Source organism: Pipistrellus kuhlii, unplaced genomic scaffold (assembly GCF_014108245.1).
Source record: "Pipistrellus kuhlii isolate mPipKuh1 unplaced genomic scaffold, mPipKuh1.p scaffold_m20_p_2, whole genome shotgun sequence".
NCBI classification, from domain to species: domain Eukaryota; kingdom Metazoa; phylum Chordata; class Mammalia; order Chiroptera; family Vespertilionidae; genus Pipistrellus; species Pipistrellus kuhlii.
The window spans coordinates 14,163,010-14,190,906 of NW_023425515.1; the positions used below are offsets into that span (position 1 = coordinate 14,163,010).

The 27,897-nt window shown below is 38.0% G+C and overlaps 1 protein-coding gene and 1 long non-coding RNA gene across 34 annotated transcripts in view; both read left to right on the plus strand.

Annotated features, from left to right (window-relative positions):
• MBNL1 (muscleblind like splicing regulator 1) overlaps positions 1–27,897 on the plus strand; it is a 193,568-nt gene that overhangs the window by 109,286 nt on the left and 56,385 nt on the right. The gene's annotated exons all lie outside the window — the stretch shown is intronic.
• On the plus strand, positions 375–5,386 carry LOC118723537. Its single transcript, XR_004989295.2, has 2 exons — positions 375–3,754; positions 3,995–5,386. It is a non-coding gene; the product is annotated as an uncharacterized LOC118723537 (long non-coding RNA).

Genomic DNA, 27,897 nt, shown 5'->3' on the forward strand with positions numbered 1-27,897 from the left:
CAGTAATGGGATAGTTAGGGTTCTGTGAATGTGTGTCTTCTTTTGTCAGGGAGTGGTATGGGGTGGGAAAGGACAAAGAATATGTAGAAAAGTGTGAGAGAAATTAAACCTCAAATGTTGTTTTTCATTTTCCTACCTTATTCTTTTTTTTTTTTTAATATATATTTTATTGATTTTGTACAGAGAGGAAGGGAGAGAGACAGAGAGTTAGAAACATTGATGAGAGAGAGTCATCAATCAGCTGCCTCTTGCACACCCCCCACTGGGGATATGCCCGCAACCAAGGTACATGCCCTTGACCAGAATCAAACCCGGGACCCTTCAGTCCCCAAGCCGATGCTCTATCCATTGAGCCAAACTGGTCTCGGCCCCACCTTACTCTTGTTTCTTTATGTTACCATTCCCATAGTCAGTCCTGGTTATAGACTGACACATGAATGAGCGATGTAACTGACCAGGGAAATTTAAACTCCAATGGGAAAACATAAAATGATCAAAGCAATGAGAAGCAAAGGGTTAAAAATAGGGGTGGCCCGGGTCATGGATTGCCAGTGTGTCAGAATATGGATGGCAGTCGAGAAATGAAGAGAACTCATACTAAATTAGAACTATGTGGCTCCTTAGGGTCCATGGAGCAGAAAACACTGGAGAAGTTAAAAATTAAGATAGAGGGGTGTGTGTGTGTGTGTGTGTGTGTGTGTGTGTGTGTGTATTAGGAATGAGTACTTTTGTAGGTGGTATTTAAGCAAAAAAAAGGGTGATTAACTTTAGATTATTAAATTTTATACCACATTGATGAGGATGGCTCTGGCATCTAATGAAGAGTTAAAATGTATATAAAGGAAGAATTCTTAAACTTAAAAAAAACAAATTGTGAGTCAGGGAACTTTAAAGTCATATACAAATTTATTCATTAACAAATGTCATTATCTTTGAATACTGATACTTTGTTAGAAATACTTTTAACTTATTCATATTTGAATATATTGGTGAAGATAGTGTAATATTTAATCACTGGCTTCCTAAGATTTGTATAGCCTGATTAAAAAAAATTAAAGACAAATGAGCAAAGAGGAGAAAATTAAAGTTGAAAATTGCCTTTTGGAATTTAAGTGACTTGTGAGAATAAAGAGTAGAAAAGATGACAAAAGCTATGGGGGAAAAATGTATCACATTCACTGTTAAATATCACATTGAATTGCTTTTCTTTCTAAATAGGCATCTTTCCTTTGCTCTTAGGAATGAAGAGAATGAATTGAGCTGTCTAAGTGATGGCATTGGTTTTTTCTTTTAGTCATACTGATAAAAGATATTTTAAGTCTTTTCTGATTATGTGTTGCATAAGAAAGCACTGGTTCAGCTATCCCTTCCATCAAAGGAATACAGCATTTTACGTGGGTTAACTTCTGAATTATAAAATATATCATCTGGTTTTTAAACTAGCGCATACATATGTTATAGAAAGATATCAGTTGCTTAAAAGTACATGAACTAATATCTTGCATTAGTTAATTTCCCCTGAAGGGAAGACAGCTTGACTTTTTAAAACCTGCATTCAGTATTTATGAACTAAGACTATTCTTCTGGGGTGTAAAACCTTATAACCCCAGAATAACACAATTTAAATGTGTCCACCTGTCCTGTCATTTGACATAAACTGCATGTATAGCAAAATAATGGTTTTTGCTTGCTTCTTGGCTGACAGCAGGCGCTATACGTATTTTCACCTCCTAGTCACTTGGACAGGACACATGACATAAAAAGTTCCAGATACTTGATTTACAAATGGAATCCAAACTGATTTGCTTGCTAAGAGATTTCTGGCCTAAATTCCAAAAAATTTTCTCCATGTCTCATGCATCTTTTATTTAAAATGTTGTTCAGTCACGATTTTCGGTTAATATTTTTCATGAGATGTGTAATTGGTTTCTGACTGTCTTGCTGATAAATGCTGAACAAACAGCTCTCTGAGAGGGAAAAAGAATCATCTTGATTTATTATGTTTGCTGATCTGTGGTAGAAATACTAACACCAGGACTGATTCCAAACAACCCATATGAGTGAGGTCACTGAGGGTGGAGGTGAGAAGAGATACATGCTCATCAGCGAATGCCAGCCAGTGCAAGCAGGCTTCTGCAGGGCTCCAGATGGGACTTGCATTCCAGAATCCCAAATTTCCCTGCTGGAATTTGAGGGAGGCAGGCCCTGCAAGATACAGGGTGGCTCTAGATATCTCCACCAGTTTTAGTGAATGCGATTGATACATGTGAGCATAGCTGTGGGCTCCGGCTCTTCTTCCATTCACACAGAAATCCCTCAGTGACTCTGTGGTGAATTTAAAAGCTAGAAGAGCCCAATCAGGTGTGAGTCAATGGATGAGTGTCAAGCCAGGAACCAAGAGGTCACTGGTTCGATTCCCTGTCAGGGCACATTCCCTGGATTGTGGGCTCAATCCCCAGTAGGAGGCATGCAGGAGGCAGCCCACCGATGACTCTCTCTTCATTGAAGTTTCTTTCCTCCCTTCCTCTCTGAAATCAGTAAAAATATATATTGTTTAAAAAGCTAAAAGAAGTGTTAAATGTTAAGTAAATCATCTCTGTTTTCCAGCACCTCCCTTTGCTTCATCTGCAGGCACATAGGACTCATGCTATAAAACTCAAAGCAGAACAATGCTCGGAGCACATTCCCAGGAGAGATTTAGGAAATTATAATCTTGTTGCCTCTGGAAAACATTGGCCTTTTTCCTCCTTGTCTTGCTGCTCCCAGGATACCTGCTTGTCAAGTGTTCAGTAGGTTCTTTGGGTTTTTGTCATGGCAACTGAGTACCTTGGCTCGGGTCCTGAGGGTTTCCAAATGTTTCATTATCTCTTGTTTTCAATGCTTATTCTGTCACTTTTTAGGATGTTCACCCTGACACTTCTTGATTAGGCCTCTTTCCTATGCTTATAACCAGGGTAGTATTCTGTTATTTCTCCCTTCCTCCAGTATTTTCACATTTATTTGAAGCAAGGGCAGCTCACTTTCCCTCCCTCGTTATACCATAATAGAACAAAACATAATAGAAGCCCCACACCCACATCTCAGACCCTTGGTGGTTAAGATAAGTGATAGCTCAAAATAGTACACCCATCCAGTAATTGTTTGCTGTTAGGTCAATACAATTTTCACTTTTTTAAATGGGTAGAATCTGGTATGAACAAACCTTTCCCTGCTTATGCCATTTAGGTCAGTCCCTCATGTTGCAGTATCCTTTTCTTCTTCCTTTCCTGATCCCTGTCTGTCCTTTCGACACATCTTGGGGAGCACCCTCTCTGTGAGGTCTGCTTTAATTCGCCTACCTGCTCCCCGCCCTAATTAGGTTAGCTCGTGTTCTGCGTGGGGTCCAGCACTCTGCTGACCCTCTGTCAGTACTTGCACATTTATTATAATTGCTGCTATTTTCCTCCCAAAATGTCATGGAGAAATTTCAAACCCAGCAATGTGGCAATACCAGCAACATAAATATCCATATACCATCTACATGGGTTTCCCCAGTAGATGTATGCCTTCATGTACTCTTTCTTTTTTTCTGAATCCAGAAGGAAATAAGTTGCAGGTATTCACTCTTTGTATTAGGCAGCTCTTCCTGACTAACAAAGGAGCTCCCTGACTTTGGATTTAAGTATACACAATCATTTTTGAAGTTTTATTTCTTGATTTGTTCATTCATCAAATACTAATTAAACTAGCTACTATGTTTAGCTAAACCTGGAAGGTTTTTGTTTTTTTAATATATTTTATTGATTTTTTTTTACAAAGAGGAAGGGAGAGGATAGAGAGCTAGAAACATTAATGAGAGAGAAACATCGACCAGCTGCCTCCTGAACACCACCTACTGGGGATGTGCCCGCAACCAAGGTATATGCCCTTGACCTGAATTGAACCTGGGACCTTTCAGTCCGCAGGCCAATGCTCTATCCACTGAGCCAAACTGGTTTCGGCCTGAACCTGGAAGGTTTTGATGAGTAGCTAGCTTGATTAAAAATATGTAGATAATTGAGGATGGTTAGTTCCTAAGGAGAGGATAAAATGTTACCTTGCTAAATGAAAAAAGAACCTGTGAAAGTACCCTCACTCATCAATGCATTCACTCATTTGTTCAGTCACCGACATTTGTTGTCTGTCCTATACCAGGCAGTGCCAGGGGCTCTTAATGTTCACAGACCAGGCTGCTTATCTATGAGATTTCAGTTGCACGCAGGAGGGAGGCAGTCAGCGAATACCCTGGAATATGCTCCTTGATGGAGGTCCCCAGGGTGGTAGGGACACTCGGCAAAGGAGGGCAGGCTAGGCTTTCAGAGTGATTCCAGTGAAATGTGGGCAGGAATTTGAAGGATAAGAATAAGGAGTAAATTAGGCGGATACAAAGAGGAAAAGCACATTGGAGACTGAAGCATCAGCATATTTCAAGTCAAAGGAGCACGAAAAAAGTATGGGATGATCCAGGATCTGCCAGCAGCTTGCTGTAACTGCAGTGGCAGTTGCCAAGGGGCATTTGCGAGAAAAGGGAACAAACACACAGGGCTGGAGGCGGAGGCCCAAGCAGTGAGGGACTTTCTGAGTTCAACTCCGGGGTTGAAGCTTTCCCTGAAAGCCATGGGAAACCATTGAGTGACTCAGGTGGGACAGGGTTAGATATCTGATTGGCATTTCAGTAAACTTATCCTAGAAGAGACTGTGAACAGGACAAAGCTTAATATTTCTAATTTAGCAGACTAACTATTGCTCGATTAGGACTAACTCAAAGAATACAAGGGATTCAATGGCAGGGTTAGGTAATTACTGTGCATGTAGTAAATTAATCAAATTATTGTTTCCTCAACTCATGTCTCTTACCCAAAAACGAATTTTATTTTCTTTCAGACATTTTGTCCTAAGACAACTGACATGTAATTTTTTTTTTTTTTAAATGTATTGCTCACAGCAAGGAGTTAGTAGTCTCTGCAGTTAATATTGCTAGGGGGGAAAAAGACACAAATTGGAAAGGTGGGTAGCTATTATTAGACACACCTGGTTCTGCCTGGGACTGGGTGTCATTTTAAATATTTTATTTCTTGCTGCAGAACGCTTTCTGCTGAGTAAGTGAACGGGAATGAATCAATGAAAACCTGCCCGTGATTCTGGAGATCTTATAATGGATGCCATGTTTTTGTTTATTGGGACAATGAGGCTGATTGACTTGCAGATTGCAGCAGCTCTGACCAAGCTCCCAGTGCTGCATTCCTGGTCTCCATGCTCACTGCAGTGCCTTGGGGCTGCTCTGCAGGATCAGAGGGCCAGGAGTGAGTCTGAGGCAGCACTGGCAGGGGTCACTGGTGCGGATGTTTAAAGTCTGTGAGAGAGACTGTGAAAAGTGACCTAGCCATATGAGTTTCAAATATCATGTTGTGTTTGTTTTAAACTCCCAGACAAGTGCAGATCTCCTTGTGCTCGCTTTAAAGTTCATGCCACAGATGTGCCCATCAACTTGCTTTCTGAAGGGCATGTTATGAGACAGGCTTTCACGTGGGCCAGGGTTTCTCCTTGGTACTGTTGCCATCTTGGGCCCGATAACTGTTTGTTGTGGGAGACTGTCCTGGGGATTGCAGGATGCTTAGAAGCACCCCCGGCCTCCACCACTACAGAGGTCGGCAAACTCATTAGTCAACAGAACCAAATATCAACAGAACAACGATTAAAAGAGCCAAATTTTTTTAACTTAAATTTCTTCTATCGCCACTTCTTCAAAATAGACTCGTCCAGGCCGTGGTATTTTGTGGAAGAGCCACATTCAAGGGGCCAAAGAGCTGTGGGCAAAGTTGCCCCTGCTTCAGAGTCTTAGATGTAGATATTGAAGGGTTAAAATGAAACAAACAAAATAAATAGTTTAGTTAACCTGCTCATGGGTTAATTGCATTTATTCATTTCTCACATATGTATCCATATATAAATATAGACAAAGATGTAGATATAATCTTGTGTTTTTTTGCTGAGTGCTCAAATTCAGAGAGTATTTCATAGGATGAGTAAATCTGAAATATCTGTGGAACTAATTTTACACACACACACACACACACACACACATATATATATGATTTAAATGAATTTATAGAGAAATAAAACTGAATCACGAAAATGTATATCAAATTAAATAGATGAAGTTCCATAATATAGTGTATATTTTTACATCATAACAGCAGAATTAGGACTAAAGCTGTGAGGACAAAACCAAGTTGGTCCTTTTTTAGTTATGGTTTATAGTATTGAACTTATGCATTGTTTTAGAATTTTATTTTTATCTACAAGTTTAATACTTTTTCCACTTTTTAAATGTCATTACTAGTATCTGAAAATAACATTGAGAGATATAAATTTAACTTGTTATGTGGTTATATATGTGCCCTACACATCAAGAGCCTGATCTTTATTCTAAAACATTAACCGCTCAATGTCAAGTTTATAGACTGAGCCACAAGATACCATGGTATAGGGTAGGGGTGTCGAACTCAATCAGAGAAGGGGCCAAAATCTAAAATCCAGCCTAAATAGCGGGCCGAATGGTTTACTGAACAGTCATAAACTGTCATTGTGATGGAAACGCAGCGGAGTGCAGTGATGACAGTGCGGTGCGGGCCACATTGCAAGGCCTGGCGGGACGGATTTGGCCCACGGGCCTTGTGTTTGACACATGTGGTATAGGGTGTTCAGGTATTTAAAAGAGATATTAAGTTGAATATAAGCAATAATTAGTCTACTGTCATTAAGTTGAATAGAGGTATTAGAATTTTTCTAGCTAAATTCAGAAAAGACCAATAATTTTCCAAGAGGAGGAGGATGAAGGAGATAGGTAAGGAAATAACCCACTGAAATTAATTTGTTTCAGCTCAATGTTAAACTATTCTAGCATTTTCCCCCAATAAGCTTTTACTGAGCACTAACTCTCTGCCAGGCATTGTGGTGCCAAGCTGGGTGTTCACAACTACATGATTTCATTCATTCGGTAAAACAGTCCACTGAGGCAAGTCTGGGTAATCCTGTTGTATAGGTGAGGAAACTAAGAATTAAGTACTTAAATACAGGTCATATAGCTGGTCAATATCAGAACTAGAAGTTGAGCCTAAATGTTACCCTTCCTTTACTGGATAAAAGGACTACAGTATACCAGGGGCTTTGTAATGAAGAAATCATGATATGTCTGTCCCTGCCTTCCCTGAGATAGCAGTCTTCATCAGTTCACCTTCACATCTCATTTTCTTTGCATGGTTCTTCTCATTCACATTGAAGCATGAGATTTATCCACCACGTAGCTGATGGACCCAGGGAGCAGAATCTGGGAGTTGTTGCAGTAACCCTGTTCCCTCCAGACCTTCCCATAAAGAGAATATCCGTCAGAAGAATTTTTTGTTTGTTTGTTTCTACCATATATTACAAATTCAAGATGTCCTTATGTTTCAAGTACAACTTCCGGAATAGAGTTCCTTCTTTCTCGAATTTGATCGCATACGTTATGTAATTGATAGAGGCTATAATACCATCTTTGTGTGGCAGTGCCTGCATCTTTTGTATTTAAAATTCCTTAAGACGAGTGACATCTGGGCACAATAGTAGCTATAGTGAGCCTTGCATTAACTCTGTGTTTGTGTTATCTCAGCAAGAGATCACTTGCGAGGAGACAATGGCCTCTTTGTGATCTCCTGGAACACTGCCTGCTTTGACGTGGCCAGCATATGTGCAGCATGGTGGAGGTCAGGGAGGACACATTCATGACATACCTGCCATCACTCCAGACATCCACCTCCAGTCAGAACCAATGTGGCAGCGGGAACCTAGCTGACCCCCTACAACCCCCTACATGTTACGTTCATCAGTTATGGTCTCTGAAATACAAAGCAAAAGCCTTAATTGTACTGTATGGTCCAAATTGACCTCTAAGCAAACAGATTTAATTTGGAAGTAAAAATCTTGATGTCTTCAAAAACATTGTATTTAGAACACATTTATAACTTGAGACCATTTTCTAAATCCAGTTCTGCCAATGGGACTTAGCTTCTCATAAGATATTTTAAACGAGGAAGCCTCCAACCTGGAAAATAGTCAGACAGGAGGAGAGAGATTACAACAGAGTAGAGAGTAGATCTATTATTACAAGGGTGAAAAGGAATCCAATTCATTTTGTGACTTATGTCGTTTTCTTGGCATTACTGAAGACACTGGGCAATCCGTGTTAGGACCCTGGTTACAAATGTGATGGGAGCTCCGTGGAAATGGACCGCTTTGCCTGAATGCTGAGCTGTCTTCTCTCACCATGAGCTAAGCCTTGTGTAACTGACCCCTCTTTGGGGAAGCTCTCCCTATGATCTAAGTCGCTAAACCTGTGTATCACCAAACTTAAGGATGGTTGCAGGTGGTTTATTTAGAAAGCATTTCTTTATGCTAGAGTTCGAAACATAAGCATGTCATATCTTTAGTAAATTTGCCATCTGCAAATATATATTGAGACGAATTTCTTAAAGAGTAATCCAAAACTCTTAGCAGATTGTAAATTCTGAAAGTAAAATGGAGATGCGGCCTAAACCAGTTTTCAGATAATTTTTATCCTGTTTAATCCCTTTTGTAACTTAGCGGCCTAAACCAGTTTTCAGATAATTTTTATCCTGTTTAATCCCTTTTGTAACTTAGTTAGCTAAGTGGAAATTTATTGTGTGACTCAGAGAGATAAAAGGATTGGATGTTTACTATTTCCAAGTCGTAGCACTACTAGGCAAAACAACTCACGTATTAATGTTGTCATCATTCATTTTCTCTGGGAAGTCTTATAGTCTTTCACTTTCAAATTTTGGTATCTGAAATTGGTGAATGTAATTGAGCCCTTAAGCACATTTATCTTCCCTAATTAATAGATAAATTGCTCAAAAGATGCAATGGTTAGGTTGCTGATGGTAAGAAACTTTTTTAGGTTATTGTTTTGTTTTTTAAAAAAAAATGTAGCTTCTGAAAGTAGAGTTAAGAAGTGTTTGCTGATTTTACTTTGTCTTAAGTACATTTTGGGGTGGACTGGGATAGCTTGATGTTGCTATAACAGAGCTACATTATTTTAATTACACAATTCCGTTAAACATCTTTCAAAAGGCTGAAAGTTTATGCTTGTTCCCTCCCTACCCCCACTTGGAATCCCAATGTAGTTTTCAGGGACTCATTTCTTCTGAGATTTTCTATCATCTTTAAAGGGGGAAGATATATCATATATATATATATATATATGTATATATATATATATATATATATATATATGTGTGTGTGTGTGTGTGTGTGTGTGTGTGTGTGTGTGTGTGTGTGAGCATGTATATATGGGTGGGAATGAGGTAGGGAGATAAATGTTTGGACTCAAAGATATAAAGGAATCTTTCAAAAGCATAAACAAGGCAGCCTATGTCAAGGCAAACCTGTCAAAAGGATGCTAAATTTGTTACAACCTAGAAGGGAGGAAAGTCTGACAGTCCATGAACCTTCATTTCTTTATCTACACAATTAGGTGGTTTGCCATACTATTTCTAAATTCTCTTCCAACTCTAAGATTCCCCACTTTATTAACTGCTAACTTGAAATGGAAACAAGGGAAGAGTAGTCTCAGGATCACAGCGGAGCTAAAAAAGCTGACAACCAGGTTTGTAATCCAAGCCAGAGGGTTTGCTGCTCTTTGAATATTGAGTAACAGCTTTCCAACCTTGAATTTAATTACCATCCAAAGTGTCTTATTTTGGTCTGAAAGACCCAGATCTATCTGGTTTCAAGACATGATTTTTTTTTTTTAGAGAAAGTAGACATCTTTATCACGTGTTATTTTTACCAGATGATTTTTATAGTGCTTAATTTTATTCCATTTCAATCCATTTCTCTTTCTCTTCTGCTGTGTGAGTCATCCTGCTGCACTCTGCAAGGTATAATGTAATATCCTCGGCACCTAATAAGCTGGCAGATACATTTCCATTTGAATGTAGATGCTATGGAAAATTTAACTGAATTAGGCTATAATGCCTCACTTACTTTTAAGTGGTCCGTGTTGGAAGATTAATGAAGGAATCTTTCAGTTTATTGTTTTATTTTGGAAATGGAGCAATCTGATGCTTTGAGAGGATAGATTATGACAGGTGCAAGACTGAAATTTAAACACGTAGGCAGAAGGAAGAAATGCATCTTGCAGCCAAGTGGGAAGGTGAGCAGCTTTTGGAAACATCATAGTCGTCCTTCTCTGTTCTACTATCTGTGATGAAAATGAAGGACATCAAAATCATTGCTTGCTAGTCAGTTATTTGGGATGCTGAATTAAGACAGATTTTCTTTAGCCACCATCTCATTTACCCTTCATTAGCAGTCAAGGGACAGTTTGCAGAATATTAGCCATTACTAGTTAGATGTAGCAGAGATAGACTAAAATGATAATGTTCATATTTCATAGCAAAATTGAGGCTGTGTTATATATTTATTTAAAGTCATTTAAGCTTTAATTTTAAAGGAACATATATTAGACAAGTTTACATTTGACTCTCTTCAGTGATTCAGTTAATTTAGGGAAAGAAGTAATTTTATGTAAATCTCCATGATTATCTACTACTAAATAATTTTTTAAAGGAAGATTTTTAAACATATACTGAAAATTATGATCTCTGAATGCATAATAATCTGGTCTGGTGCATGAATTTGTGCCTGGGTGGGGTCCGGTCAGCCTGGCCAGGGGGAGGCGACACGGGCAGTTGGCCAGCCTGCCTTCTGGTTGAACTTCTGGTGGAGGGGACAATTTGCATATTAGCCTTTTATGATATAGAATATATACAGAGTGGCCAGATTATTATGCATTCACAGATCATAATAATCTGGCCCACTCAGTGTATACAGAAATGGAGAGGGTAGTATAATATAGCATGATCCTATATCAAGATTTTTAATATTTGTTAAGCATGTTGCTTCTGTCTTCCAACTTTTTCCTTGTGGGGGGTGGGTGGGTAGGAAGATGGGCTTGTATTTTAAAGCGAATCCTAGATGCCATATACTTTTTTGTATGAATGCTTTATTGTGCATCTTGTACATATCAAGACTGCCTTAAAAACGAGGATCTCCTTTATCTTTTCTTCTTCTTTAGAAACATTTACATTAAAAAAAACACACCATAAATTAGAAGAGAAGAATAGCACAGCTGAAGAAAGAGCACTGATAACATCACTCCTTAATTTAAATTTACCACGTACAGTGATTTCTTATTTGAAAATTGTCCAATTTCTATACTTCCAACAAAAGACATTCATACATGCCCTTTGTTTACATTTCAAGAGGAGGGTGTTGGCTAGAGAAGGACCATTTTCCTTTGCTGGGTAACGGGCAAGTGCCGTGGCCCCGTGCAAGCAAAATTCTCTGAGGCATCTTGGGCCAGAAACCATCTGTCCCACTCCGTGTCACCCGTGTCAGCCACCACCGTCTCCCAGCGGCACTGCGCGTGGCCACTTCCCGGCTTAGGATAAATTATTAAGTAGCTCCACTCCAGTGGCTTAAACCCACAAGCTGACAGGCCCTGGCATTTCCCTTACGGGCCTTGGCCATTCAAACCAGGGTGTGAACTTGGAGTCAAAGGAAGCAGGCTGCCAGTGGGCAGGAAGTGATTGCTGGGAAGGGATCTGGCTGTATGATTGGTGGAAGAAAATCTAGATCACATTGACCAGATAAGAATAGAGTGTACCATATGTACCCGCATGTGGAATAATAATTGGGGAAGTAGAGAAGGGCTTCAGGGATGTGGGACTGTTAACAATGCACATTGCTCCCCTCCCCCCTCATGTGCCCACCATCCAGGGCTTCTTTGTGTGCTTCTGGGTCAGAAGAGGACTTATAAAGCGAGAGTAACTATGTTTCCCATGGACAGAGAAGAACTGACTTTATCATACTATTTATTGGAATGTGTCTATTATTCTTTTTAAAATATATTTTTTATTGATTTTTCACAGAGAGGAAGGGAGAGGGGTAGAGAGTCAGAAACACTGATCAGCTGCCTCCTCCACACCCTCCTCCACTGGGGATGTGCTTGCAACCAAGGCACATGCACTTGACCGGAATCGAACCTGGGACTCTTGAGTCCTCAGGCCAATGCTCTATCCACTGATCAAAACTGTCTATTACTCTTATGTCTTACTTATATGACAAAGAAGATGCCTTTTTACACATGTGCATCAGAAGACATTGAGGTTCTTAGCTCCTTTTGAGAATAGTTGTTTTCTATGGTGAATAACGATGGGCTTGCTCTAAAAATTTTTGTTTCCTCTAGCAAAAGCATAGAAAGGCTCCTCTTGGCAACATGTGTGTAGCTCTTCTCACAATGAAGTGTAGAGAATTGAAGATTAATTTCATTGAAATCATAAATGCACTGCAGTCTGTAGAGGATCAGTTAGTGGAGATAAACACCCCTGATTACTGCTGAATTATGCATACAAATGTTGATAACACCCTGGGTAATGAATTCGGGAAAATAAATAATAATTATCCTAATAGAGACCTGTTACTTAAATTTCCGCACATCTCTTGAATCCTGAACAAGATTGTTTCCCAACTAGTTAATGCGATTGTATAATTTAAGAAGCATTTGCAGTGCAGCGTAAGGCATGTTTATTTCCCTTTAGACTGCAGCAGATTCAGGTTTTAGATATCAGGCCTTTTTTTCCAGAAGGAACTTCTATTTATTTTCACATTCCTGCTACAGGACATATCAATACACTCGTAAATCAAGAGTCCAAAGTATAATACGGGATTATATTTTTAAAAGGAAGTTGATACGATTTCAGAAACAATTTTTAAACTACTGACTAAAACATTTAAAAAATTTAAAAGTGGGACTCTATTCTGTTAAATCGTTCTGATATATACAAATATTTGACTCGGATGTCTTAGGAAACAGTCTCACAGATTGTCATGAAAGAATGTAAATGGAGCTGCACTTTGATTGTTTTTTTCTGTTTCAGTCTTTGTTTCATACTGTGAAATAGTTCTGCCTTGGTAGTCTGAGTCTCTGAGATTGGAGGGGACCCTTTGAACGCGCCCTTGTTATTTGTGGCTCGTACCTGAGACAGGCAGCTGTTTCAGAAGCAGGATGAAGTGTTCACGGCGGGGAAGACTTGCTGACTAATAGTTGCTGGAAACTTTCCATTCGTCAAACTGTTAGCGTAGACGGTCATATATTAGATCTAGCCGAGAGGCGAGCCGGTGCCCAGGGAATCTGAAATAACACTTTGTTGGCAAAAGGCGTGTGTTTAGGAACAAGAGCTTGTTGTGAAAGATGCAGAAGAATCCTATCATTTGTCCCAAATCCGTGTCTTGGCAGCTGCTCTGAGGGCTGCAAGCCCTTTGTCTTCTTGGAGAACCGGGGTTCTGCCGCTGCACCTGCGGTCTGCACGCTGACTCCATCCCCATCTCCTCCTGGTCTGTTTCCCTCTTCCTCACTTCCTCGTTTCCCTGGTCTTCCCTTTTCCCTCCACTCAAAATGGGATCTGGAGTTGGGGTGGTGGTTGGTGATTGATTCACAGGCCAACTTCCTGTTCCTTTCATTACAAAACCCCAAAACCATGGCAGTCGGGAAAATTCAGCAACAAACAGTGAGTCTGTTCCAAATAGTTGAAAGGTTTTCCTTGTGAGTAGAAAGCTGTTCCTAATGGTTAAGAGTTGTACCTTTCTTCAAAAGTCTTCCTTTTGGAGAAGATGACATTTTTCAATTTTGATGGAATTATGCTTGGGGATGATGCTGTTCTCATTAAATCGGTTGGGTCCTTGTTCTTATGTGGGCCTTTGAATCTGGGTTGATTTGAAACTGTGCTCCTACAAACCATCTCCAGGGACCCGAACCTCCAGATCAGCAATTTTCAACTTTTTTTTTTTTTTTTTTTTTTTCATCTCATGACGCACATAAACTAATTGCTGAAATTCTGGGCCCACCTGACAAAAAAAATAGGTATGATTTTGATTCACCCACACCGGATAGCTATTGTGTTGGCTGTTGTCATTTATTGACAATATAAGGGAATAGAGGTCAGCACCCGGACCAAGTAACCAGATATTACATGTGGACATACTAGTTGAAAATTACTGCTCTAGATAGTAGAGAAGAGGCACGGTAGCTGGGGCTGGTAAAGTGGTTATAGAACCCGTTAAGAAGTTCAAACTTGGCCTTGAACTTATCAGCCATATGGCTGTTAGCCAATTGCTTAACCTGTTTCTGTTTCAGTGATATTATCCTTTCTTTGGGGTTGATAATAGTGCCTACCAATAGGATTGTAAGGTTTTAAATAAGCAAATACATACGAAGCACTTGCTTAGCACGTGTTATATAACAATTAATGTTAGTTGTCATTATGTGTCCAATGATAAATTATTGATGGAATTAAACCTATGCTGTGAGACACCTCAATATATTTGGGAATCACATTCATAATAAAATCTTTTGCACTTATTTACTTAGAATTATTTAACATTGAGTAAACTAACTACCTTCTGCATGGCCCTAATTTTTTTTTTTACAATGAGAACTGTTGTTACATTGGTTAATTTATTGTTTGATAAAATGTACAGCTGTCATATTCTGGGCACAAGGAGAGAGAATTAGGCTATTCCATTTAGTCTTGCTATGCAAATGATATATAGTGTGTACACTTGCTTGTATAATATTTATCAGTTTTGTTTGGTTTTAGGTTAGTGAAACTCACATTTTGCTACTATGAAATTATTTAAATATTTCATAGTGTATTCCTATTTAATTGCTAAACAACTTTGTGCAAAACCATTTTAAATATACATGTATAATTGCTTTTTCCTATAAATAGTTTTTCTTTGAAAAAGACAAAACTTTTTTATATTCCCAATATTATCAAGAAACCCTTCCTAATATACTATATTATTGAAGTAAGTTTGTGGTAGACAAACTACTTTAGCAACTATATTTTGGTTTATAATATGATTATCCTGTATATTTAACATCTATTGAATAACTTAAAATTAGGTTAGAAACAAGGGCAATTAAATATAAAGACTTGCTTTACAAGAGATTATGGTACCACTGACACTTCTGATAATTAACCTTGAGTTTTTCTGTTGAGGACTACCTAGCAAATTCACTGAAGTCGGAATTTTTGTACCTTCTAAACTGCAAATATGGTTATTTCTGAAAAATTTTATGAAAGAATGCGATCCTTTGCCAACCAGTGGCCATTGATATTGGGTAATTATAGCATTCTTCTGCACGATAGAATCCACCTGTGGATGCACAGTAAACGTTTTTGGGAGGCTTAAATGTTAAAATTATTTCAGATTTTTCTCTCAAACTATTTGTTTTAATTGCACTTTCTAATTTTTGGCAAGATGTAGTTTCCTTTCCTGGGACCATTCCAAATTGCTTAGAATTGTCTTTATTACACTTATTGGAACACAGATTTTCTAAATGACATTTTAGTAATTGCTACAAATAAGTGGTGAAGAAACAGGAGGTTACACTAGGGTTTTTTTCTTCTTCAGTTTTTATTGTTTTTGTGTTTTTAATTTGATTGTTTTATTTGTGTTTGTTTGCTTTTGGTCAGAGGTTTAGATGAAATGGATTAAGAGTTAAAATGCCCTTTCTCTGCTCCCTATGAATTGGTTCAGGACTCTAATTTCCTTGAGATAGACTGGGACTAATGACATTATATACTTACCCTCTAAGGCAATTAAAGACCTTCAAAACAGGTATAATTTTAAAACTGAAGCAGAATTTAAAATCACAGACTACTGTTCTCAGCCTGGATGAGTTAATATTAGTGCTAACCCATAAAGAGCTCTTAAAGATTATAGGGTATGAAGATTTGTATGCCATTGTTTCATAGTGCATTTCAGGTTGCGTAACCTTGAGATAAAAATATTTTCCTTCACTGTTCATCACTCACTATGTCCTCTGTATTTGAGAAGTTTCCTTTCGTTACAGATTTGAAGTTTGAAGGATGCATCATAAAGTATAAAAATAGGAAGTGCCCACCGAATCCAGCATTAACAGTTGTAGAACATACTGGTCCTTGAATGCCTAAAATACAGTGCCTGAACTAGTGAAGTGGGATAATTTGAGAATTTGACACTATCTTTATCTTCCAGATTGCTCAAATTAGACTCTTTCCTAGCATCTAAACTCAGAATTTATCTTCAGGTCTAATTTATGCTGAACCCCAAATAGAAAGGAGAAAATGAGAATATAAGGGGAATGGACAGGCAACAGGAACAGGAATGGGAGTTCTTTCAAATTATTAATTGATGCATAGGTATAAGTTCCTAAAGAGGTTTAAAATGGGTTTTATAGCTTTTGCCTCATCATCCTGCCCCTTCCCCTCCTCCCCCAAGCCTTGGCTAAATATATCTAGAGTATTACAAACTTGAATAAATATTTCTATTACTCTAATATGTTACATTTAACCCTTCATATAGGAATGACTACAGTATTTTCCAGTGCTCTATTTTAATATTTTACACATTTTCCTGTATTAGGTTCATTTTTAAATCACTCAGGAGTATTTATGTACTTCAACCATGTATATATTCCCCTGCATATTTCTTTAAGCACAGAGTTATTATTTTGTCCCCCTGAATATGCTTTGTTTGGCATTACACAGGAAGATTAATTAAAATATTCATAAGCCCATTCCAAATTGAGGTTTTTTCCCCCCTTATAATAGCAAGTTTTTATAACATACCGTTTGTGAAGGGCACAGTAAATAAAACAGGGGCAGGGGTTAGAGGAATAAAGTAGCTTCATGTCAGAAAATTCTTCCCTGCTTTTAGACAGACCCACACATGCAAAAATCATACGTCTTTTCTCAAACTAAGATTTGATCATAGGTGCTTTCATGATAACAAGTTTTATTTTTATATTACATTTACATAAAAGGCAGTTCTGTCTTCGGCCCATAGTCAGACTTATTTGAAACAAAGCCTTAATTGAAAGAACACATCTGGATTTGGGGTTGCGTGCACATGTGGGTATATGTGAAGGTTGCAGAAGTTTATAGATTTGCTTGATAGAACTATGTCTATATTTTTTAGGCAGGGTGTGGAAAAGGCCCGGGGCATATTGAATTAGTATGTATTCTTACCTGCTAGAAAATGAAAATAAAAACAAACCCTACCTATAAACTAAATGCACACTGTTTTCTTTTTTAAAAAATTCTGTTTACAGTTTGGATATTGTAAAATTTAATACCTTAAAAAAGATAAATGGTTTATGATTCCTTATTATTAAATTATTATAATATGGAAATATGTTCTGGAAATATGTTATTGAAAAATCTATCACAGAATTCATTTGGGTGATGATTATATTCACTAGTTAGCAAAATTTAATTTTATTTCACTTTTCCACATTCATATTTCTATGAAAATTGGTCTTAATTTAATATGTAAATAATTATTCTTTTCATTCGCATATATTAATTTCCAGATGTGTTTCTATGGAGACTGTGTGTTGTGTCTCTGATTAAAAAATGCTATGTAGGTTAGCGTTGTAACAGCAGGGTGAGAAAAGACCAAAGTTTGTTTTTCTCTAAAATGCTCAATTTCATTTTAAAAGAATCAACCCAGACAGTGAGTTTAAAGGTGTTAGTGATTTGATGGCAAATAATTATTTGACTTATTACTTTGTTTCCCAACTGCTCTTTTGTTACTCTACCCTCCTTCAGCGCAGGGGTCATATTTTTTAAGGTTAGGGACATATTAGATGCTTGCTGTATTTCTCAATTGATTTACAAACAACCTCGGTGTAACCAAGTAGCCATAACACACTGCTTAGTTACCCCAAGGCTGCTATATTTAGACTTGTTCAGTAAGCAGAGGTGGTAATGTTTAATCAAGTAAGCAAATATAAGTATGAAATAGTTTGCCTCTGAACCCACTTGGCAATAGGAAGAGCCAAATGGAAAGCTAGCTGCCCACTCTTACCCTGTTTGTCTTGCACAGTCTAGTTAAGCTGACTGCCTCTCAGTCAATGGTTTATTAAGGAAAGAAAACCTTTCCCCTACAATTACAATGTAAAATCAGAAATGTAAGAGTACATTATGAATCTGTAATAGAATCCTGGTCTCTTGCCATGATACACTGGGTTACATAACACTTTTAGAAAGGCTAAAGGCTGGAGAAGCCATGCATTGTGTGGGTGAGAACTTGAGGAATAATGGAAGTAAGACTTCCCTGCCCTACACCTCTAGGTTATTTGAAGTATGCAAGGCAAAATAAAACATTGAAAATCTCAAATAAATGGGAAAACTTTTCCTAGACACTCTATTATTTTTATAGTACTTCTATTATAGTGCTTTGGTCCATGAATGCCACTAGATATGAATCCCAGACAGTTATGGTATACCTTTAATATTTTTAGAATGTAGTATACTTTAATATTTTTAGTTTGAAGATACCAGGTATTTGTCCTAGATGGCAGAACAGAGTTGGATAGATGTTCTGTTATCTCTTATTACATTGAGTGGGGGCTATCTCGCTCTTGTTTTTCTTACCTTTTAAATTCAGTTTTTGTTATTTTGACATTTTCTACAACTTCATTTTGTTTGTTTTTTATGTGTGTGTGTGTGTGTGTGTGTGTGTGTGTGTGTGTGTGTGTGTGTGTGTTTGCTGTATCAATCTCAGCTCTGTAACCTAGTTTATTTTGTATATCATCCCATGCATATCAGGGTGTTTCCACATATTACCGAGTTTCCCCGTAACCTCTTTGAAGGAGTGGCTCTCACCTGAGAGGAAGGGGGGGCCTTCTTTCCAATCTCACAGCCTGGGGAAGGAAGGACCTGTTTCATCCCATGTCAGGGTTCCCGGGCCCCAAGGCCCACAACACGGCTCTCCAAGAAGGCAGTGTCAGAGTTTTGTTTTGATACAAGTTTCTACCAAAATTTCTCTAAAATCTCTGTTACCCACTGACAGCCTCTCTGTCAGATTGCTTGCAGAGGCTGAGTCTGGGTGGGTTGACTAACTTTAGGGTGCTGAAGTGAATCCCACTTTCTGGGTCTGTAACAACTACTACCAGGGCTGGAGCTTGATGTAACCACTTACCCCGGGGATGCTTGCAGAGCGCACAGAACCCCTAGAGGAGTTCATGGTCCCACTGGGGCGTTTCCAAGGCCAGTAGTTTATGCTCATCCCATGTGGGCGGTTTCTGGAGAGCGAGTCCATAGCATTCACAGGTGCCCATGGCCCCCCACCGCGTAAGAGCTGTTTATATGCCCAGGCAGAGCCAGAAAGTCTTCTGAAAATAGCAAAGATCTGCAAATGTTGGTGATGGAGCAATCCTGCCTCATGAATAGAGAATACATCAGATTAGATGAGCTGTGTGAAGGGTCCATTGTGAGGAGATCAACAAAGGTCTGTTATCCCTGTGGAACGGCTGCCATGGAGCTGATTCCCAAGGGACGGCTCTCGGGTTGTTTTTTGGAGGGGTCCTCTGGGCCGTGCTGCCTGGTATTGATGTCAAGGTTCAGAGATGAACATTTATTAATTATTATTATTATTATTATTATTATTATTATTTATTGAGAGAGGAAGGAAGAGGAAGATAGGTACATCAATGATGAGAGAGAATCATTGATCAGCTGCCTCCTGCACTCCCCAAACTTGGAGATCGAGCCCTCAACCCAGGCATGTGCCCTGACCAGGAATCGAACTGTGACCCCTTTGTTCATAGGTCAGCGCTCAACTACTGAGCCTCATCAGCTGGGCAACACTTATTGGCATGTAGCTGTATCATGATATATTTTAGGTTCCTTTTACCTTGAAAACTATAGCCATCATGTTGGAAAAACAACAACTAACAGAGATGATGATCTGGAGATTGTCCCTTTAAGCTGTGACCGAGAGAATTAGTGATTCTACCTTAGCTCACCTCAGATTCCCTTTGTCTGTTATAGACATTGAAGGACATCAGTAAGTAAATCTATACCATTAAAGGGAGCTTTAGACTTACTACTTATCGGATTTATTATTTGTTTAGATTAAACGAGAGTTTGACTTAGCAACCTCTGTTAGTTACTTAACAAAGTGACAAACATTTTCATCTCACTTTTCAAAATATAAAATTTACATAATTTGCCTTTGAATGATTACAGACCTCCATATGCCTCCTGTACAACAGAAGTTTATAATGTTTTATTTTAGGAAAAGTGACACTTAGAGGGGGTGGCAGTAGGTGGAGATAAGCTATGGCAAACTCTGCTATGAGGAAATACTCAGGAGAGCAGCTACCACTCGTTATAATTTCAATCCATATGTCAGGGTATATTTAAAACTTTTTAAAAGTCCTTTTCATATATATCCTTTATCCCCAAAGATTGTTGATCCCAGGTTTTTGCCTTGCAATAGAGTCATGGAAAAATAATGTAAAATGGAATGTTTTTAGTCTGAAAAGCATCCAAACTAAATTCAGTTTGATATTTAGTAGTTACTGTATTGTCAGTGTAAGAGCCATAAAATGCCATGACAATACTCTATGAACAATATGTCATAGAACAAGAAAGAAAGCAACCGATACATTACAGTCACAGTACTTAACACCCTTTCAGGCAGCCCGACAAGGAGCTAGCTGTCGAAGCAAATCTGATGGGCACTGAAGCAGGCCATTTTCTACTTTCACTGGCAGGCGTGGCCTTTGTATGGTGTTTGCTTTTCCAACCTTTGACTTTAACACCTGAAATCGAAATCTGTTTTATCTTGCTTGATAAATCACACAACCTATTGTGTTGCCTTGGAAGTGCCAAATCTTATAAACCAACGTTACCAGGAGTTCAGAATCTCAAACTGTGTACCATTAGATAGGCTGTGGTCCTGTTGGCCGGTTGTTTATCTGAGGATTGCCTGAAGATTTGATTCTTCTGTGGGTATGTTCTCACGGAACTTGTTTAGGTAATTATTATTCACTCTTTAGGCCTGGAAAGATCAAATAAACATGTCCTAATTTTCAGAATTATGTGTACTTTTTTATGTAATGCAAGAGAGATTCCACATCTCTAGTAGAAATTGCAGGAAGAAAGCACTGTGCCGGCCATACTTAGTTTTGAGATATGATTTATATCTTTGTTTCAATTTGAGAGACAATTAGGTTAAGGTTTTGAAAATAAATATTTTTAAATATATATATTTTTCCCCAAGAATATTTTTTCTTGTTTTTAGGTCTTTCTTAGGTTAAGTATTTCAAAAGTCATTATTGCCTTAAATAAAGAAGGTATTCCCCAGCCCTCTATCAGGGCAGAAAAGGGAGGATTTATATGACTGGCCCTTTTACATACTTTTTAATGTTTTAGTTTAGGTGTTCTCCTGTGATTAAAAAAAAAAAATTCTCCTCCTAACAATTACTTTCTTTCATCTAAAGCATAATCAATTAAAATCTTCATGGATTTCAATTATATAAAATTATATTATTTTTGGATAATCAGTAGTGCACATATTAGTGTATTATTTAATATTCCATTCAGCACCTTTTGCATCATTGATAATTCTGTCCTCAACTGATGAAGGAGTACATGCTTTTTAAATTTTCGTCAGTCATAGGATGATTTTTTTGTGTATGTAATGAATTTTTTTGTGTAAGTCACATCATAATAGATCGATCCTTTCAAGTGACAAATATCAAATGCGTCACTTGCTTTTTGGAGTGATGCTGAAATGAGTACAATCTGGGAACTGTATGATAGAATTTCTACAAAACATTAATATTTATGTTGTGGGTCACCACCTGAAGACTAATAGCACTATGCCCAGAATTCTTGTCATAGACTCTGTTAGTAAAACAGTAATAAAAGTGATAAAGTGGTTCACTATTTTATATCCCGTGGCTGGTTATGGTCATCTGGCTAGAGTCTAACTCATATTAATCCCTTGAGTCAACAGTCAGGAACATTCAATGATGTACTTAAAATACTTTTTAACATGTGGTATTTAGAGTGTTTAGAATGTCAAAGGATCCTTTGTAACGATCTTCCCCTGGAATGGCTCAAAAGATATTTTTAAAGTTATTTTTCAAAGAACACAGTGTTTGAAGACTTTCAGAAAATATAAATCTCATAGAGTACTTTGGGAAAAAAAAAAAAAAAGTTCAGTTTTAGAAAAAGAAATCACACCATACACTGAAAGTGATATATTAGTCAAATAATCCATGAAAAATTCAAGGAAACAGAGTATGCATTCATTTATGGTTAAAGAAAGGAACTTTTATTTTTTCACGAACAAGAGAATGCGTTCCTTGCTCCCTGAGGGAGCTACACCCTTCTCTGTAATTGTGTTTTTCTACATTTTATGTTCAAATGTAAATGACTAAAGAGAAAGCATAATGTGTTCATATTTTTCTTAGCACATATTAAAGCCTGTTTCCATGGCAACAACTTTTAATTGGCAAGTCCCATTCTGTCAATACTCTCTCAAGTTTATTTTACTTGGGTACATTGAATTGTTAGCAGTGTTTCACAAAGTGAGACTTAGATTTGGCATTGTTCTTTGGCATGAGAGATGTTCACGGTCAAGGGTTTATTTTATTGAATAATTTAGCAGTAATGTGTTTGTGTAGTAGGTTGCTGTAGAGATGGGATTTGTACCCCAACATGGTTGTGTGTCGGGAAACCTACTGAGGATTAGTACAGACTCTCAGACTTGCAAAGTGAGAAGAGTAGCTTGTATTATAAAATACAGATATAGTAGACAAATGTCTCACCTGGCAGAACAGAGATTGAAAAAACATTAAAATCCTTTTGGCCTTTGATTCAGGGATTCTTTGTGGCCTTGACTTCAGTAGCATAGAGTAGATTGACTTATAAGACACAAGCCCAGTTTGTAGCTGGCCTCTCATGAATTTTCTCTCTTGAATCAATGCGATGCAGAATGTGGGAGCAGATATTTGGTAAGTTGCATTTGGCTACTGCAGTGTTATAAAAATAGATTGAGTAAACAGACACAGCAGGCCAATGCGGCTTGGATTTTGAACTCTCCTAAGACCGAGTATTACTTTGGTAATTTATAAGTCTAGAGAGAAATACGAATCTCTGAGATAATTGTAATATTATATAATGAAGAACTATTTTACAGCAGAGAATCAGGTGTTGTATTTGTAATAATTATTTCAGAGAGCTTTATCTGAAAGCTTCAATTTTTAAGCTATTCTAGTCTGCTGTGATTTTTTTTTTCTTTTGCTATTTTTATATCACTGCAGTAGCATAACCCTGCACCGAACATAAGACAGCACTGCAGTTGGTGTTGAATGTAAAACTGTTATTAAACGAAAGCTAACAAAGTAAATCCTTGGAAAGAAAAAAATCATTTGCATTGAACACTGAAGATATTAACACTAAAAATTAAAATGTGAAAGGAGTTAATGACGCTGTAGAGTTGGTTCTTCCTTCAAAAGCCACGATTTCATAGAGTCAATAACTAAAATATGTTTAGTCACTCCTTTTAATTATTCTCTTGTGTTGCAGATTTTTTCAAAGTGTTCCCTTCTCGTATATCATCTTTGTCTCTTCAAACTGTACTCTTTGCAATTTTGGTTAACAAATGACTTTGTCCCTCTCATCAGAAGTCACAGAAAGCTTTTATGTCTGACTAGTTCAACCTTACCTCCATAAAGTGCTTCTGTAGTCTTCTAATCCTTGTTTCCTGAGCAATTATGATTCTCATAATTGTATAATTACTTTTATATGTAGAAAACAAATTACACATGAATATATATGCAATATATTTGTACAACTGGTGTGTGTGTGTGTGTGTGTGTGTGTATATGTATATATATATATATATATATATATATATATACACACAAACACATACTTTGTGGGTAGATTTGAGTGTATCTCATATATCTCTAATAGTCTAAGAAAAGTGATAAAATATGGTACTTATATTAGTACCATATAAGAAGGAGTAAATCAGATTAACAAGGCCATTTTACAAATGGAAGAAAAAATAAAATTAAAAATTGAGATTAAAGTTAAAAGTTGCTCCTTTCTGGAAGCCACAGGCCCCGAGCCCCATTTTATAGGCCAGGGTTTCACTAGGCCCTGTGCACTCTTGTGTTTGAATATCCAGGAGCAATCCCAGAGATTTGGAGCATGTAATCGATTGTGTTGGAGCTTGGGAGGAAATATAAGTCATGTGCTCCAATGACTTGGGTAGAGACGCACCTATTGGCCGCCCACCTTGGTGTGTCCTTGTTGACTTTGTTGACTGTTCCCATCACAAGCAACTCAGACAGAGTGAAGCATTTCTACATTTGGGAATTTATGAAGGTCTGGGAGCCATAAAACTTTAAAATATCAAGGCTTCTTTCAAAGGAGTACTATACAAGCAGGGTTTGAAAAACAAACAAAAAAAAAATCTAGCAAAGATTCATTATGGTTTTTAGATCTCCACCCAACCCTGGAAGCCCAGGCTCATAAGTGAGTGGAGCAGGATTCTTCTTCTTGCTCCTCTCTGTCCTCAGTTCTCTTCCAAGAGCATCTGGCTTGGGCATGGGGGCTTCAGCCCACCTAACATCCCACCTGGGTTCACCACTTTGAGGATGTATGACTAGATATGTTGTGGGAAGAGAGCATAACTTATGTTATGACTTTAGAATGAATAAGTCTTGTGTATAAGTTGACAATAGTTTCTACTACTTTCTCCATTTTCTAATCCCTATGCCACACTAAATCTACTGTTCTTTTTTTATTATTATTATATTTTATTGATTTTTTACAGAGAGAAAGGGAGAAGGATAGAGAGTCAGAAACATTGATGAGAGAGAAACACCAATCAGCTGCCTCCTGCACACCTCCTACTGGGGATGTGCCCGCAACCAAGGTACATGCCCTTGCCTGGAATGGAACCTGGGACCTTTCAGTCCGCAGGCTAATGTTCTATCCACTGAGCCAAACCGGTTTCGGCTGGCCTTCAGATTCTTGACCTTTCTTCCACATTTCCATTTCTTCCTCCAACTCCTCATTCCTATGAAGCCTCTTCTTCTTGACCTTGTCATTTTCACTTGGAAACGTGGTTCCTGCAACTTGCCTGAGAGTCACATGGGAAACACTAATGCTTCTTACAGTTCTAGGATATTTTTGGGAAGAAGGTTGTCAGCACTGGGGGGCTACATTTTGCAAGCTTTCTTATTTTCTGTGCATTTAGCCCATGCCTGACGTGGTTTTATTTGTGTAGCATCCAACTCAGCATTTGCCAGGCATTACTGCAGTGATAGTTCCCATACACAACACCTTGGCATAACTCAAGATGAGAAACAAAGTACGCGTTATGAAAACTCCGACTTGAGCAGCAAAGGGCTGACATCCTAATTGGAAGCAGGGAGAAGTAGCATACCACTGCTTCAGGCATGCCCAAGCTGTTGGTCTATCCTCGACTCGCAGGGAGACTCACAGGGAAGCACATTTTAAACATTCTGAGGAATGCTTTCCAATTCTGTTTGGTGGGAAAGGCTGAGTTTGCAGGGAATTGGCAAAGTATTGGCATGCTCTTAGCTCCTATCATTGTAATGAGTTGCAAACTGCTTTTAAGCATTTATTTTACTGAGCATAGGTTGCAAACATAAGGAGCATCATTGAATCCTGTCATTTTGGAAAGAAAAAAATAAAGAGAAAAGTATGTTTACATTTTGGAGAGGCAGTTGAGATTTATAAATAGTAGTTGCATAAAGACTTTTTTCTTTTCTTTATATAATGCAATATGAAGAGGTCCCCAAAGATGGGCCTTATTTTTTTTTAAATACAATCCCTCTTGTAGGTAATATTGTAGCCATACTAATGTGGTTCACTTCTTATTGTTACGTATTGCTTCTGTGAAAATTTTCAGAACCTTTCTCTGAGACAAAAGTTGAGAACTAAAATTGACAAGAGACCTATGGCAGTGGTGGTAATGGGGGCAGAGCTCAACAAACTGAGCCTTTTATACATATTTGCATTTCATGTGCTATTTCAAAACTCAAAAATGCATGGAATGCTTTTGCAAATCAGCATGCTTAACCCTTCTTCTGCCTCTTTGAATAACCAACCGCCCCAGAATTTCCGCTACAGAATGTACCATACCTTCAAAGTATTAATTTTTTTTAAAGTATGTTTTTTTTATTGATTTCAGAGAGGGCGAGAGAGATAGAAGCATTAATGTTGAGAGAGAGTCATTGATCGGCTGCCTCCTGCATGTCCCCCTATTGGGGACCGAGCTGGCAACCTGCGCATGTGCCCTGATTGGGAACGGAACAGTGATCTGGTTCATGGGTTCAAGCTCCAACACTGAGCCACACAAGCTGGGCTCAAAGTGTTAATTTTTAATTTTTGAATAATATATGTCTCCTTTACATTTCTTCTTTCACTAACCCCTTTCTATTTTTGGCAACATTATGTAATAGCTTCCATTGGCTGAGCCATAATCACAGGGTGGGAAAGACACAGGAAGAAGGCACATCCATTGCAAAGCAGCCTTTCGGAAGGTCTCAGTGCGCTCTGCCAAGGCCCTCAGGTTCTTCCGAAAGGTAGCTACTCCCACTTTCAGCAGGAATGTAAAGGAAAACTTCATATAAGATGCAAAAATATTCCTGAGAATTCATCCAAGGAGAAAAAATCTCAAAGCCTCTTCATCTGTTTTTAACATGCAGATGGTCTGTTACATTTTTTAGCATTTCGGTGCCATGTACAATTTGTTGCCTTAGCTTCGAAGTGTCTAGAGTGGTGTCATCACCTGTCATCACCCTTAGTGGTCTGTGGTCTGTCTCCATGTCTCCTGTCCTTCCTTCTCAATTCCCTTCTGCACGCATGCCTATTGAGCTCTGAAATCTTAGAAAGCATGGCATTGTATTCCCAATTGAGTTTGCACAGAAGGGTCTCCTGACCATTGGACAGCTTTTAAGTTGGTAATGAAGATTAAAACCACAAATGGCCTTGCAGCGAGGATCTATCCTAGAGGATTTTTTAATATCCAGAACGAATGCCAGGTTCCAGAGTGCTTTTAGTGGGCACGGTAACTCCAGCCCTTTTACCTTCTCATATTTGAACCACCCACAAACTGACAGCTAAGAGCTAATAGTCTCTTGATATATTGACTTACTGTCTCAAGAGAATGAATGATAAGGTAGAATGTGAATCCTCTCAGCTCTGAGAGAATATCCTTAGGCCATTTAACCCACTTTATTCATATCTCTTATTGGGGTTGCTGCTCATGAAGTCAACTTGCATGGATGTCTTCTGTGTTCTGACTCTCTTTACCAATAGGAATTGCATTTTGTATTCCTTTTTTATCTTGTCACCCAACACAATGATAATCTAATAGATATCCAGTATATATTAATAGATCAATGTAAATACATTTATTAGCAAAATTATAGCCATACATTCCTCATTCCTATGTATGAGCAATAATTGGCACAGCAAATCTGAATAATATGTATAATTCACCAGTTCTTTGTAGGAATTGTTTTCTTAATGAGTCATTTCTTTCTCAGAGTCCTTTCAGTATGATGTAAAAAAAAAAAAAATTAAAAAATTTTTTTTCTAAGAACATCAGCTGAAAAATGTTATCTCATTTATAGAGCTTTTCTAACAGTTATTGTGAGTAACCAATTTAGTATGAATCTATTTTTGTCACTAACAGTTCATTAATCCTATGTGGTTTTCCAAGAGGAACCTACAGATTTCAGAACCAAGATGATAGGTTTTCTTCACAATTTTTTCCAAGTGAGAACCACCGAGACCTGCTATTATCTTTGCTGTCTCAACACAATATATTGGGTGCAAAACTGAGTTTTTTCCCAAGGGGTAACATAGATAGCTTTGTTTATGATTTGCAGTGTCAATCAGTTATGTAAAACCCATGATATAA